The following is a 15,963-nucleotide window of genomic DNA, read 5'->3' as shown; positions in this document are numbered from 1 at the left end:
AGTCCTAAAAGATGAATTACTGACAGTTTGCCCTGAGTATTGCTCTAAAATATTCCAAGTGTTGATTCACTTATAACCATAGCATTTCATAGGTCTTAATTTCCCTTGAAGGTTTTCCACTTTAAAAATCCTGTGTATCTTGAGAAACTACAATTCTGCCCATTTTAACTATTTTTATCATCTTGGGTCCTAGAATCATGACCTGTTAGTTGAAAAGGAGCCAGTCACCTTCTGTTTACAATGAGACTCCCCGCTCCCCCCCACCCAGCGCACTTCCTGCTGCCCTTTATTGCGCTGCACCCAGAGCTTCAGTCTTTTGTGATGTAGAAGAATGTTTATCTCACAACAGGGGGGCCGGCAGCTCTTCCTGGGAGGCGGCCCCATTCCTGGCCAGGGGGATCCAAGGGGCTGCCAGGCCTTAGCCAGGTCTCGGGGCTGGGGAGACGCTCGGCCCAGGAGATCACAGGTAGGGGCCCCGAAGGCGCGTGGGACAGGAGAGCCGAGGGGCGCGAGGGCGCGCGGGCCCGCCTGGCAGGGGCGTGACCGGGCACTCAGCCCCGCCCCCTGGGGCCCCACCCCCTCAGGCCCCACCCTGCATGCGGCGCGGCGGCGGCCCTTTGAAGCTCCGGGTGTTCGGGGTCGTGGGACGCGCTGACCTGGTGCTCCAGCAGGGCCGAGGCCCCGCGCGCGGGGCTCCGCGTGTGCGGGGCGTGTCTGGCCCGCGAGCGGGCGAGCAGCGAGCGCTGGCCCGGAACCCTCAGGCGGAGCGCGCGGCCCCTCCTCAGACGCCCGCCTGCGCCCGGCTCGGAGCCTGGTACTGTGCGGACCCCACCTGGCGGCGGCGGGGCGGGTGGGCGGGTAGCGCCCTCGGGCCTGTGGGCGCGGCGGGGCGCGGGGCTGCGGGGGGCCCCCCGGCAGCGCAGAAAAGCGGCCGAGCGGCTATCCCTGCGCTGCGCTGTGGGAGCGCCCAGCCTTGCGGCTGCCGAAGCTCCTGCTGGCTGGACGGTTGTGCGCGGCACCCCCGCCGGTCCTGCCCTCTCTGTGCGGTTTGGGACCGGGAGGTTGGGGGCTGCCCTCGCCGGGCCCGTGGGCAGCAGGGGGCTTGGGGCCTGCTTCAGTCTTTGGCATTTTTCCAGACGCCGATAACTTGTTTATTCCGTGAAAGTTAATTGAATGAAATTACCTAGTTAGAGCTGCAGAGCTATTTACGATGTACCACCTTCTCTTATCCAAGCCCCGTTTGATAGGCATTTGAATTTTTTCCCCCAGTTTTGGCTGCCATGAACTTGCTGTGGGAATCATGGTACAGCAATTTGTCTAGGATAGATATCTCGGAGTGGAACTAGCAACAATGATGTAAGTTTATATTTTTAAGAAACTGACAAAATGTTTCCCAAAGTGGCAGCACCATTTGGCATTCTCACTAGAAATATATGAGGACTCCAGGCTTTCCGTATCTTCTTTAACAGTTGGTATTATCTGTCTTGATTTTAGCCATTTTACTATGTCTATATGATAAGTCATAGCAGGTTTTAATTTGTATTTCCCTAGTGATGAAAAGAATTGAATGTTTCTTCTCTGGTGAAAGTGTTATTTACATATTTTCCCATTTTTAAGTGCTATTTGTCAATTTTTTTAAAAAAAATCATTTTATTGGTACGTATCAAGGAAGCATACAGTTCATCCAAAGTGCGCAATCATTGGTATTCGGCAGCATCACGTAGTTGTGCATTCATCACCTCTATCATTATTAGAGCATTTTCATTTCAATAATAATAAATAAGAAAATCCATCACTTCTCCATCTGTGCCTCCCCTACTCTTCACAACTCCCATTTTTGAATATTCTTGCACAAATACTTTTTTCCCCTTTATAAATTGATTTATATTTACATTTTATATAAATGAAATCATACAGTGTGTTATACAGTATATTTAATTCATAGTAATGCTGTATTTACTGTATTTGTCCTTTGTGTCTGGCTTCACTCAACATAATGTCCTCCAGGTTCATCCACATTGTCAAATGTTTTATGACTCCGTTTCTTCTTACAGCTGCATTGTATTCCATCATGGGAATATACCACTGTTTGTTTATCCATTCCTCAGTTGATGAACAACTGGGTTCTTTCCAGCTTTTGACAGTTGTGAGTAGCACTGCCATGAACATGGGTGTGCAGGTGTCTGTTTGTATCTTTCAGTTCTGGGTGTAGACCCAATGGTGATATTGCTGGGTCACTGGCAAATCTGTATTCACCTTCTTTAGGAACTGCCCAGCAGTCCTCCACAGTGGCTGTACCATTCTGCATTCCCACCAATACGGAATTAGTGTTCCTATCTCTCCACATCCTCTCCAACATTTGTAGTTCTCTGACTTTAATAGTGGCCATTCTGATAGATGTGAAATGATATTTCTTAGTTATGATTGGCATTTCACTAATTTTTACTCATGTTGGACATTTTTTCATGTGTTTTCTTGCCATTTGTATTTCTTCCTTGGACAAATGTCTACTCATGTCTTTTGCCCATTTTTTAATTGAGTCTTTTTTTATTATTGAGTGGTAACATTTCTTTATATATTATAGCTATTAAACCCTTATTGGACATATGATTTCCAAGCATTTCCTTATGCTGAGGCAGCTGCTTTTTCACCCTTTTGACAAAGTCCTGTGAGGTGCACACATGTTTAATTTTGAGGAGGTCCCATTTATCTATTTTTTCTTTTGTTTCATGTGCTTTGTCCAAGAAACCACCATGTAGCACAAGGTCCTTAAGATGTTTCCCTATATTTTTTTCAGGTAGTTTTATGATCCTTCCTTTTATATTTAGGTCTCTGATCCATTTTGAGTTGATTCTTGTATAGGATGTAAGATAGGGGTCCTATTCCATTCTTTTGGTTATAGATATCCAGGTCTCCCAGCACCATTTTCTGAAGAGACTTTTTTCCCATTAACATGGACTTGGTAGATGTGTCAAATGCTAGTTGACCATCGAGGTGAGGGTTTATTTCTGGACTCTAAATTCTATTACACTGATCAATGAGTTTTTCTATATGCCAGCACCATGCTGTTTTTACCTCTGTAGCTTTGTAATATGTTTTAAGATCTGGCAGTGAAATTCCCACCATGTTGCCCTTTCTTAGGATGTTTTTGGTTATTTAGGTGCACTTTCCCTTCCAAATGAATTTGGTAATTGCCTTTTCTTTCTTTCTTTTTTTTTTTTTACAGATTTATTTATTTATTTAATTCTCCCCCCTCCCCCGGTTGTCTGTTCTCTGTGTCTATTTGCTGCGTCTTGTTTCTTTGTCCGCTTCTGTTGTCGTCAGCCGCAGGAGAAGTGTGGGCGGCGCCATTCCTGGGCAGGCTGCACTTTCTTTCATGCTGGGCGGCTTCTCCTTAGGGGCGCACTCCTTGTGCGTGGGGCTCCCCTATGTGGGGGACCCCCCTGTGTGGCAGGGCACTCCTTGTGCGCATGAGCACTGCGCATGGACCAGCTCCACATGGGTCAAGGAGGCCTGGGGTTTGAACCATGGACCTCCCATGTGGTAGACGGATGCCCTAACCACTGGGCCAAGTCCTTTTCCCTGCCTTTTCTATTTCTGTAGAGTAGGCTGTTGGAATTTTGATTGGTATTATATTGAGCCTATAAATCAGTTTAGGTTGGATTGACATCCTCACAATATTTAATCTTTCAGTACGTGAACACGGAATGTCATTCCATTTGTTTAGGTCATTTTAAATTTCTTTTACCACTGTTTTGTAGTTTTCTGCATATAGGTCCTGTACTTCTTTGATTAAGTTGACCCCTACATATTTGAGTCTTTTTCTTGCTTATTGTAAATGGAATTTTTCCCTGATTTCTCCTCAGATTGTGCAGTACTAGTGTACAAAAAACACTGATTTCTGCATGTTGCTCTTGTATTCTGCCACTTTGCTGAACTCATTAGCTCAGGTAGCTTCGTTGTAGACATTTCAGAATTTTCTAAATATAGGATGATGTCATCTGCTAATAGTGCGAGTTTTACTTCCTCTTTTCTTATTTGTATGCCTTTAATTTTTTTTTCTTCTCTAATTACTCTAGCTAGAACTTGTAGTACAATGTTGAATAACAGTGGTGATAGTGCGCATCCTTGTTTGTTCCTGATCTTTGATGGAAAGCTTTCAGCATTTCCCCAGCAAGTACAATGTTGGCTGTGGGTTTTTCACATATCCTTTTATCATATTGTGGCACTTTCCTTCCAATCATATCTTTTGAAGTGTTTTTTTAATCAAGAAAGAATGCTGGATTTTGTCAAATGCCTTTTCTGTGTCTATTGTGATGATCATGTGTTTTTTTCCCCTTCAATTTGTTAATGTGGTGTACTATGTTGACTGATTTTCTTATGTTGAGCTAGCCTTGCCTAGCAGGAATAAATCCCACTTGGTCGCGATGTGTAAGTCTTTGATAATGTTGCTGGATTCAATTTGTCAACATTTTGTTGAGAATTTTTGTATCTCTATTTCATTAGAAAGATTGGTCTGTACTTTTCTTTCCTTATACTGTCTTTATCTGGCTTTGGTATTAGGGTGATGTTGGCTTCATAAAAAGAGTTGGGTAATTTTCCCTCCTCTTCATCATTTTGGAAGAATTTAAACTGGATTGGTGTTAATTCTTTTCAAAATACTTGGTAGAATTTATCTCTGAAGTCATCTGGTCCTGAGCTTTTCTTTGTTGGGAAGTGTTTGATGATGGATTCAGTCTCTTTAAATGTGATTTGTTTGTTAAGTTCTTGAATTTCTTGTAGTGTCAGTGTAGGTTGTTGGTGCATTTCTAGGAATTTGCCCATTTCTAGGTTGTCTAGATTGTTGGCATACAATTTCTCAGAATATCGTCTTTTGATTCTTTTTATTTTTGTGGGGTCAGTCATTACTTCCCTCCTTTCATTTCTGATTTTTTTTTTTTTGCCTCCTTTTTCTCCTTTGTTAATCTTGCTAGCAATTTGTCAATTTTACTGATCTTCTCAAAGAACCAGCTTTTGGTTTTGATTTTCTCTTTGTTGTTGTTTTTCTCAATTTCATTTATTTCTGCTCTAATCTTTATTATTTCTTTCCTTCTGCTTGCTTTGAGGATTGGTTTGCTGTTCTTTTTCTGATTTCTGTAGGTGTTCAGTTAAGTGTGAGTTTAGCTCTTCTTTTTTAATATAGGTGTTTAGCACCATAAATTTCCCTCTCAAGACTGGCTTTGCTGTATCCCATAAGCTTTGGTAATTTGTGTTCTCATTTTCATTTTTCTCAATATATTTCCGGATTTCACTTGGAATTTCTTTTTTGATCCACGGATCATTTAAGAGTATGTTGTTTAGAGTCCACACAGTTGTGAAGTTGCCTTTTTCTTGTCTATTATTGATTTCCAGTTTTATTCCATTATGATCTAGGAAGGTGCTTTGTATAATTTCAGTCTTTTCACATTTATTGAGACATGCATTGTGCCCTGCATGTGGTGTATCCTGGTGAAGGATTCATCGGCATGTGTGAAGAATGTATAACCTGCTGCATTTGGATGCAGCATTCTGTGTGTCTTTTAGGTCTAACTCCTTTATTATTCTTTAAGGTCTCTGTTTCCTTGTTGATCTTCTGTCCAGTTGTTCTGTCTCATGATGTGAGTGGTGTATTAGAGTCTCCAGTGATTATTGTAGAGATGCCTGTTTCTCCCTTTGGTTTGGTCAGAGTTTGTCTTACATATTTTGGGGCACCCTGGTTAGGTGCATAAATATATCTTCCTGGAGGGTTGCCCTTTTTATTAATATATAATGGCCTTCTCTGTCTCATAACTTCTTTTCACTTAAAGTTTGTTTTGTCCAATAATAGTATAGCGATCCCTGCTCTTTTTTGGTTTCTATTTACATGGAGTATCTTTTTCCAACCTTTTACTTTCAGCTGGTTTGTATCCATGAGTCTAAGGTGGGTCTCTTGTAAGCAGTGTGTGGATGGCTCTTGTGTTTATTATCCATTCTGTCAATCTATATCTTTTGTTTGGTGCATTAATTCATTCACAATCAATGGTACTACTGTAAATGCATTATTTCCAACATTTTATTCTTTGGTATTCATGTTGATATCATATTTTGGTCTTATCTTTTTTACTCTTGGTTATCCTTTCTGCTATTCTTTTGTCTCTACTCTGCTCCAGGCCTCTCTCTTCTGTTTTTTTCTTTCAGGCTCTATGGCTTCCTTATTATTTCCTGCAATTTGGATTCTATTTTACAAACTCTCTTAGTTTCTGTTTGTTTGTGGATATTTTATACTCACCTACATATTTGGAGGACAGTTTTGCTGGGTGCAGAATTCTTGGTTGGCAATTTTTCTCTTTCAGTCTCCTAATTGCATCATACCACTGTCTTCTCGCCACCATGGTTTCTGATGATAAATCCACACTATTACTGGGCATCCCTTGTATGTGATGATTTGCTTCCCTTACTGCTCTCAGAATTTTCTCTTTATCTTTGACATTTGACATTCTGAATAATATATGCTTTGGAGTATATCTATTGGGGTTTATTCAGATTAGGATAAGGTGGGCTTCTTGGACATGCAGGGTCATTCCTTTTGTAAGCATTGGGAAATTTTAACTATTCCCTTAAATACTCTTTCTAATCCTTTTCCCTTCTCTTCTCCTTCTGGAACTCCCATGACATGTACGTTGTTGTGTTTTCTCTTGTCATTCATCTCCCTGAGGCTCTGCTCAATTTTTTTTCCATTTTTTTCCTCCCTCTGTTCTTTTCTTTCTTCAATTTCAGCTGTTTTCTGTCTTTGGTATCACTTATTCTTTCTTTTATCCTTTCAAGTCTGCTTGAAATTGTTGTAAACCTTTAATGTTGTTTTTTATTTCACCTATTGCATCTTTCATTCCCATGAGCTCTGTTGCTTTTCTCTTCCACATTTCAAGTTCTCTTTGTGCTTGCTGAACATCTTCTTGAATGACATTCATCTCTTCAACCATATTGTCTTTTAACTCATGAATTTAATTTTGGAAATTGGTACACATCTCATTAATTAGTTCTCTCAAATGCTGCATCTCTTCGGGGACTTTGATATATTCCTTTTCCTGGGCTATGCCTTCCATTTTCTTATTCTGGCTCATAAATTTTTGCTGATGTCTAGGCACCTGATTAGTATGTAGTTTACTCAGATGCTCAATTTCTTTGTCTTTTATTGGGATTTAGTGACAGGAGGCTGTGTGTTACTCTTGCTCTTTGATTCTTGATTCAACCTGGATCATTAGGCTTGTCCTTGTTAGTTGCTCAAAAGTGTGCTCTGCACCCAGTAATGTTTTGCAGACCTACTTCCTAGGGCCTTGGGAGGCAAGCTATAAAGGTCAGAAAATGCCTCATTTATTTTTAGTTTTCTCATATGTACTACCAAGTTCTGCCAGCAGATGACACTCTTTGGCAGCCCTCAGTTCGATGCCTTTTAATGTGTTTTTACTGAAACACAGCCCGGATCAATGTGAGAAGATTCTGCCTGGAGCCTAAGATCCTTGTAATTTGGACTTTCTTATAAAAGTCTCTAGCCTTCTCTGGCATCACCCTCCCATTTCCTGGGTAAGAAATAATTCTACTCCCTTCTGCATCTTCAACAATCAGTCCCTGTTCATCGAGGAGATTGAGAGGGTCAGATTTCTTTACTCCCTTGCAGCCTCCTAAGGCAAACAATGGCAAGGCCTATCTGACCTGGAAGGGCCCATGGGACACAACAGACCAAATTTGTGGGTCCAAAGATGAGTCAGCCTTAGATTGTGTCCCTCTCTCTCCTGTTTCCTGGGAAGGTACATCCTCAACAATCAATCCCGGCTATAAGAGAGGGAGATTGAGAATGTTGGATTTCTCCACCTCTGTTTAGTAGCCCAAGGTAGACAACAGTGTGGTCCCAGTCAGCCTCGAAAAGCTGGTGGGACACAGCAGATCAGAATTGTGGGTCAGAAGCTGTCAGCCTTAGGCTGTGTCCCTCTCTTTCACCTTTCCCAGGATGGTAGATCCCTGGATACCCCTTTGTAGTCAGCTCAGAGGCCTTTGTATCCTTAGATTACATAAATTGTTACATTGAAAAATATAAGACATTCCCATATCCCCACTCCCTATACCTCCCACTGTTCCCAACATTAACAACTTCTAGCATTAGTGTGCTACATTCATTACAACTGATGAACAGATTTTGAAGCATTGCAACTAAGCATGGATTATAGTTTACCTTGTAGTTTACACTCTCTTGCATTCAATTCTGTAGGTTATGGCAGAATATATAACGGCCTGAGTATTAATCAGTCAAAGGTGTACTGATGTAAAATGCCAGAAATTGGTTTTTTTTTTTATAAAGGGTATTTATTTGGGGTAGGAGCTTACAGATACCAGACCATAAAGCATAAGTTACTTCCCTCACCAAAGTCTGTTTTCACATGTTGGAGCAAGAGGCTGCCTACATCTGCGAGGGTTCAGGCTTCCTGGGTTTCCTCCCTTCAGCGGTCTTGCTTCTCTGTGAGTTCAGGGTTCCTTGCTTCCTAGGACTCACACTTCAGCATCAAATTCCAACATAAAAACTCCTACATTAAGAACCTCTAACTCTGTCCTTTGCCATGCCTTTTTTCTGCCAACCAAAAGGTTGGAACTCAATGCCCTTCTGGCACAAGTGATTAACATAATTACCTAATCAGGTAAACCTATAAATCCAATATAATCTCATATGCCCAGAGGAAAAGATCATTTTACAAACATAATCCAATACTTCTTTTTGGAATTCATCAATAATACCAGACTGCTACAGCCTGTATCTGTCATTGCAATGTCAGGTCTATTCCAAGTCCTGAAAATGCCCCCATATTATACCTCTTTTTCCCTCTCCATGACTTCAGCACCTCCAGTGGCCATTGTCTCCACATTGGTGATAGATTTTCCATTGATATAACCACAATAAGTCTATAGTGGAATACCAGTAAGTCCACACTCCTGAGGATTCTGGAATAGTGATGCCTACTCTACCAGAGAGGGGACTTTGATCCCCTTTGGCTGATAAATGGGACTTCCTTTCTTGCAGTTGTAGACTTTCTCAGTTCCTTGGTGTGATGGTTGTCCATCCTCACCTCCTTGTTAGTTGACCTAGGTGAGTCCAATGACTGGAGAGTAGGTGTTACAACTCCACTGAGGTTCAGGGCCCAGCTGGCACAGGAACATTTCAGAAATTCAAGTCTTTTGGATGTACACCTACCAATTCCAGCATCAATTATAGTTTCAAATAAAAGAGATAGAAGAGGCATGTGTAGAGAAGTCACATTTGAGTCCAGCTCTGTCACGCTCAGGAGCACAAACTCCGAAGTAGGGCCCAATGGCCAGGCTTCAATCTCCAGAGCTATCTGCCTGACCATATAAGCTGGGTGTCTCTGGATCCCTCAGATGTCCCACTATTTGTGGTAGTATCTGCTTTGGCAGCCTATGAGATCCTGTGGAGACTTTTATAAGGATAACTCTCTGGTGGCCTCCTGGCTTACTTTGAAGTCTGTTAGCCATATAAACTCATGTATCTTTACCTTTTCCCCCTTTAGTTCAGTGTCTTTTTCCAGTTGTGTCATCAGCTGGTGCTTGGTAGTAATCCCTTAGTGTCAGGGAGGCTCATTCCTGGGAGCCATGTCCCACATTGGGGGGGAAGGTAATGCATTTATATGCTGAGTTTGACTTAGGGAGAGGCCACATTTGAGTAACATGGAGGCTCTCAGGAAGTAGCTCTTCAGTACCCTACATCACTATGCTAACTTGCAAATTTAAGAGCAAAAAGTGCATAAGCATAGTCATCTATCTCAAGGGTATATCAGTGGACCATCCTTTTTCACTAGTCATTGCTCCTTGGAGGATTGCTGCTGTAGCATTAGAGAATGTGGCAGAGCTCCCAAGGATAGGAATTCGGTATTCTTTCAGTTGTTGTGTGAATCTCTACCCACTGTGGCAATGCCCCATGAACATTGGAACATATTTATATACCTTGTATATATCCCCACATGAACTTCCTTCCATGTATCTATCCCCCATCATGTACTCCCCACACCAATGATCCTCCTCTATCATAGTTGTAACCCTTCTGTAATCTAGAAGTTCTTCAAAAATGAAGCTAAGAATATTTTCAAATTTGCTTAATAGGAAAATGAAATAATAATGAAAGGCTTAAACATAAGAAAAAATACATGATAATTTAAGAAAACTAAAACTAAAATAAGGTTAAAAAGGGGTATTTTAAAAATGAAAAATAGTAAAAGAATTGTTTTTTAAGTTTTGCCTTTCATCACTGTAATATATGTTGTGCTATATGTACAGTTGCATTTTCTTCCATTACTTCCCCAGTATTTTATTTTTTCATTTTGTCTACAAAGAAGTTTTAGGTCACAGTGAAGTCACATACAGAATGGAGGGGACTCTCATATACCCAACATCCTCCCCTTTTTCCCTTTCTTTGTTAATAATCTTTTTACATGTGGATGGCATATATGTTACAACTGATGTACAAGTATTAAAACATAGCTTCAAACTATGGTCAGTGGTTTCTATTATGGTTTACATTTTACACCATTCACTTTTATAAATTTTTGATGAAATTTAACATGGCCTGTATCCATCATTGCAAGATCATGCAGAATTCTTCCTTTGCCCCCTAAATACTCACTCTTCTGTTGATCCCATTCTTTCTCTCTCCCCCCACAGGACCCACTGTGACCACCAGGCTTCACTCCTTGAAGAACAAAATTTGTAGATATTTGCAACAGTGCTGCTGGCTTGACACAGTAGTCTGTCCTCTCCTGTTAGGAACCACCCATACTCTCCAGAGACACCCTCCCCTCTGTTTGAGAACATATCAAGACTCCCCTGTATGGGAGCTTAACTCCTTTTCACTCATTATGTGGTTCCCCATCCACTGATCCAACACACTATGACAAAATCATCACTTGCACCTTCTTTAGAAGACTGCCCCAGGTGTGCCCTCTCCCAAATGTATTTCCATCCAACACCCTAAACCAGTAGCCCTTCCTTGTCATATTGCCAAAACAATTTTCTCAGCATTGTAGTTTCAACCACATACCTGCCAATGTTCACCTGCTACCTCCCCCCTCAACTCTTTCCCCATTTCCATGGACCATCCAACCCATCCTCCCTACCCTAGACCCATCAAGCTTGCACCACCCAACCCAATACTATCCTTACACCCCTGTCATATCCCTTCACTGCACAACTACTCATACTTTATCATAGATTGCACCCCTGTGGGCATTGGCTTACAACCTTCTCCCTTTCTATTTCCTGTAAACCTATCTTCCAGACTCTAGCTCCCTGTGTTGGCTCAATTAGCTTAATTCTTATCAAAGAGGTCATTCAATATTTGTCCTTCAATACCTGGCTTGCTTCATTTAACATAAGACCCTTCAGATTCATTCATGTTATCCCATGTGTTGTACTGTATTCCTTCTTACAGTTGGTAGTGTTCCATTGTATGTATCTACTGCATTTTGATTATCCATTCATCTCTTAATGGGCATTTGGGTTGATTCCAGTTTTGGAAATAGTGAATAATGGTGCTATGAACATTGTTGTGCATAATTGGTTCTTGTCCTTGTTGTCAGTTCTGGGTATATACCCAGCAGTGGAATTGATGGGTCATATGGCAGAATTATAGTTAGTTTTTTGAGGAAACCAAACTGTCATCCACAATGGCTGGGCTATTCTACATTCCCACCAGCAGTGGATGAAGGTGTCCATTACCCCACATCCTCTCCAACACCTTAGTCCTCTGATTTTTTAATGTCCACCAGTCTAATGGAAGTAAGATGGTATCTTGTTGTAGTTTTGATGTGCATTTCCCTAATAGCTAGTGATGTTGAGCATGTTTTCATATGCTTTTTAGCCTTTTGTCTTCCTTCTTTGGAGAAGTGTCTGTTCAAATCACTTGTCCATTTTTTAAATGGATTGTTTGTCTTTTTATTTTGAGATATTTCTTCACATATGGTGGACATTAGGCTCCTATCAGATATTTGGTGTTTCCAAATATTTTCTACCATTGCTGAGGCTGTCTTTTCACTTTCTTCACAAACTCCTTTCAGGTGCAAAAGGTTTTAATTTTGAGGAGGTCCCATTTATCTGTTTTTTTCTTTTGCTTCTCATGCTTTGGGTTTGAAGTTCATGAAGACATTTGCTATTACAAGGTCCTGTAGAAGCTTCCCTACTTATCTTCCAAGGTCTTTATGGTCTTGGCTCTTATAATTAGATCTTTGATCCATCTTTAGTTTTCATATAAGGTGTGAGATGGTGTTCCTCTAATTCTTTGGTTATTTATGTCCAGTCTCCAAGCACCATTTATTGATGAGGCCATTCTTTCCCAGCCGAGTGGATTTGGTGGCCTTGTTGAATATCAAATGACTGTATATGTGATGATCTATATCAGAACTCTCAGTTCAGTTCCATTGGCTAGTATGTGTATTCTTGTGACAGTACCATGCAGTTTTGACCACTCTAGCTCTGTAGTATGCTTTAAAGTCAGGTAGTGTGATTGCTCCAATTTCATTTTACTTTTTCAATATGTCTTTGAATACTTGGGGACTCTTGCCCTTCCAAATAAGTTTCATAGTCTTTCCAAGTCATTAAAAAATGCTGTGTTGATTTTTATTGGGATTGCATTAAATTTGTAGATTAGTTTGGGTAGGATAGACATCTAATGATATTTAGTCTTCTTATGCATGAGCAGGGAATATTCTTCCATTTATTTAAGTCTTCTTTGATTTCCTGTAACAGTGCTTTGTAGTTTTCTGCATATAAGTCATTTACTTCTTCAGTTAAACTGTTCCTAGGTATTTGGTTTTTTTTAGTTTCTATTGTAAATGGTATTTTTTTCTTGATTTCCTCATCAGATTGCTCATTATTGGTATACAAGAATGCTACTGATTTTTTTTTTTTGCATTGTTCTTATATCCTGTGACTTTACTGAACTCATAAGTTCTAGAAGCTTTGTTTCTGAGGGCATTCTATGTATAGGATCATGTCTGTAAATAAACTTGTACTTCTTCCTTTCCAATTTTGAGGCTTTTTGCATCTTTTTCTGGCTGCAGTGCTCATGCAAGCACTTTGAACACAATGTTACACAGGAGCAGTAACAGTGGGCATCCTTGTCTTGTGTCCAGTCTTAGAGCAAAAGTTCTTAGGATTTCACCATTTTATATGATTTAGCTGTTGGCTTTTCATATATACCTTATGTTCTGTTGAGGAAGTTTCCTTCTATTCCTGTCTTTTGGAGTGTTTTAATCAGGAAAGGGTGTGTTTTGTCAAATGCTTTTACTGCATCTGTAGAGATTATCATGTGTTTCTATTCCTTTGATCTCTTTATGAGGTGTATTTTATTGATTGATTTTCTTATGTTTAACACTCTTTGCATACCCAGGATGAAACTCACTTAGTCATGGTGTGAAATTTGCTTGATGTGTTGTTGAATATGATTAGCAAGTAGTTTGTTGAGGATTTTAGCATCTAGGTTCATTAGATTGGCCTGTAATTTTCCTTTCTTGTAGCATCTTTGTTTGGGTTTGGTTTTAGGTTAGTGTTCACATCATAGAATGAGTTAGGCAATGTTCCTTCTACTTCAGTTTTTTGGAAGAGTTTGAGCAGGATTGGTGTTAGTTCTTTCTGGAATGTTTCATAGAATTCACATGTGAAACAGGTCTGGGCTCTTGGTTCAGAGATTTTTGTTGACTGTATCTGCTTACTTCTGATTGGTCTGTTGAGTTCATCTTTCTTCTTTCATCAACATAGGCTGCTTGTGTGTTTCTAGGAATTTGCCCATTCTAAATTATTCTTGTTGGCATACAGTTTATCTAAGTATCCTCTTATGATAAACTTGATTTCTGTGGGGTCAGTGGTGATATCCTTTTCCTCATTCCTTATTTTTTTTGTATTTGCATCTTCTTTTTTTTTTTTCCTTGTTAGTGTAGCTAAGGGTTTATCAATTTTATTGATCTCCAAGAACCAGCTTTTGGTTTTATTTTTTCTAGTCCTTTCTTATTTTAAATTTCATTTAGTTCTGCACTAATCTTTGTTATTTTCTTCTTTCTACTTCCTTTGGGGTTAGTTGTTGTTCTTCTGGTTCCTCCAGATGTGCAGTTAAGTCTTTGATTTTAGCACTTTCTTCTTTTTTAATATCAGCATTTATAGCTGTGAGTTTTCCTCTCAGTACAGTTTTTGCTGCATCCCAGAGGTTATGCTATGTTGCTGTGTTATTTTTTTATTCATTTTAAGGTAGTTACTGATTTCTTTGCAATTTTCTCCTTGACCCACTGTTTGTCTAAGAGTGTACTGTTTAACTCCCATATCTTTGTGCCTAATCTGCTTCTCAGCCCCTTGCTGATTTCCAGCTTCTGTCCATTTTAGTCACATAAATTACATCGTGTAATTTCAGTCTTTCTGAATTCATTGAGAGGTGTTCTGTTGCCTAGCATGTGGTCTATCCTTGAGAATGATCCATGTGCACTCAAGAATAATATATATCCCACTGTATTTGAGTGTAATGTTATGTATATGTCTATTAAGTCCAGATCCTCTAGGTCTGTAAATAAAGGTCTTTACTTCTTTATTGATTCTCATTGAGATGTTCTGCCTAATGGTGATATTGGTGTATTAAAGTCCCCCAGAGTAATTGTAGAGGCATGCATTTCCCCACTTAGTTTTTTCCCTTGTTTGCCTATGTATTTTGAGGTGCCCTGCTTCGGTGCATAAGTGTTCATGATTGTTCTTTTTTTTTTCTTAAAGATTTATTTATTTATTTTTATTTCTCTCCCCTTCCCCCCCCCGTTTGTCTGTTCTCTGTGTCTATTTTGCTGCATCTTTTTTGTCCACTTGTGTCATTGTCAGCGACATGGGAATCTGTGTTTCTTTTTGTTGCCTCATCTTGTGTCAGCTGTCCATGCATGCAATGCATTCTTGGGCAGGCTGCACTTCCTTTTGTACTGGGTGGCTCTCCTTACAGGGTGCACTCCTTGCATGTGGGGCTCTCCTATGCAGCGGACACCCATGTGTGGCACAGAACTCCTTGGCACATCAGCACTGCCTGTGGGCCAGCTCCACAGAGGTCAAGGAAGCCCGGGGTTTGAACCATTCTTTTTCAAAAGAGATGAGCAGTACCCACTTCCATCAACACCATTTTCCAGATTAGTGCATCTACAAATTTTTAATCTGCTCAGTGAGTGAAAGGAAAACATGAGAATGATATCTCTCCAAGTAGAGAATATCAATAAAGGGCTAGAAAGTATAAATTTAGTGGAAATAGAAATTCTGGAGTTGAAAAGTAGAACGATATGAGAACTCTAGAGGTGGTCAACAACAGGTGTTTCCCTGACTAAAGAACTAAACAACTCCCTCAGCAGCCTGGAGTGTGCACCTTCCTATTTCCGTCCTTCCTCTCCCAGATCATGTGCACTCCAAGAGCAGTGAGACCTTCTAATTTTCTTATTAATTTTACTGGTCACTACTGATGTTGAGTGAATTTTCATACCCTTGCTCATGCTTAACTCACTGCAGATCCTGAGATTTAGGGTATAAAGAGGAGGGGACTTGGTCAGTTATTGTGTTTTCAGAGACCTCTACTTCCTTCTGAGAACCAAAAACTTCACCCAGCCTGAATGAAAATATGGCAGTGGAGACACAGCTCTGTACTCAGAGATATTCCACATCCTGGCCTCTGTGTCCCTATGAAATTTACAGAAAAATGTTGCCCTCCATTAACAGGGAGAATTAGGACTCAAGTTTCTGTGAACCCCAATATCCCTCAGAGAATCCCACATATTCCTATCCAAGTCAACCAGATCACAATGAAAGCCCTCCTCATATTATATAAATTAGTCTATCCCAGTCTCACAAGGAAGAAAGGTGATTGTTTTCTCTATTAAAGACACTTAGTGAAGCCATTTAAATTTG

The 15,963-nt window shown here is 40.4% G+C and overlaps 1 protein-coding gene across 2 annotated transcripts in view; it reads left to right on the top strand.

Annotated features, from left to right (window-relative positions):
- The first annotated feature begins 364 nt into the window (after positions 1–364).
- LOC131275034 (leucine-rich repeat and calponin homology domain-containing protein 1-like) overlaps positions 365–15,963 on the top strand; it is a 107,016-nt gene continuing 91,417 nt past the window's right edge. For both annotated transcript variants that reach the window (XR_009182435.2, XM_071207351.1), the window contains exon 1: positions 365–466. The gene's annotated coding sequence lies outside the window, so the exon portion shown is untranslated. The remainder of the gene's footprint in view (positions 467–15,963) is intronic.

This window comes from Dasypus novemcinctus, chromosome 2 (assembly GCF_030445035.2).
Source record: "Dasypus novemcinctus isolate mDasNov1 chromosome 2, mDasNov1.1.hap2, whole genome shotgun sequence".
NCBI classification, from domain to species: Eukaryota; Metazoa; Chordata; class Mammalia; order Cingulata; family Dasypodidae; genus Dasypus; species Dasypus novemcinctus.
Note: the sequence above shows the minus strand (reverse complement) of the source record. Positions and strands in the feature narration are given on the sequence as shown.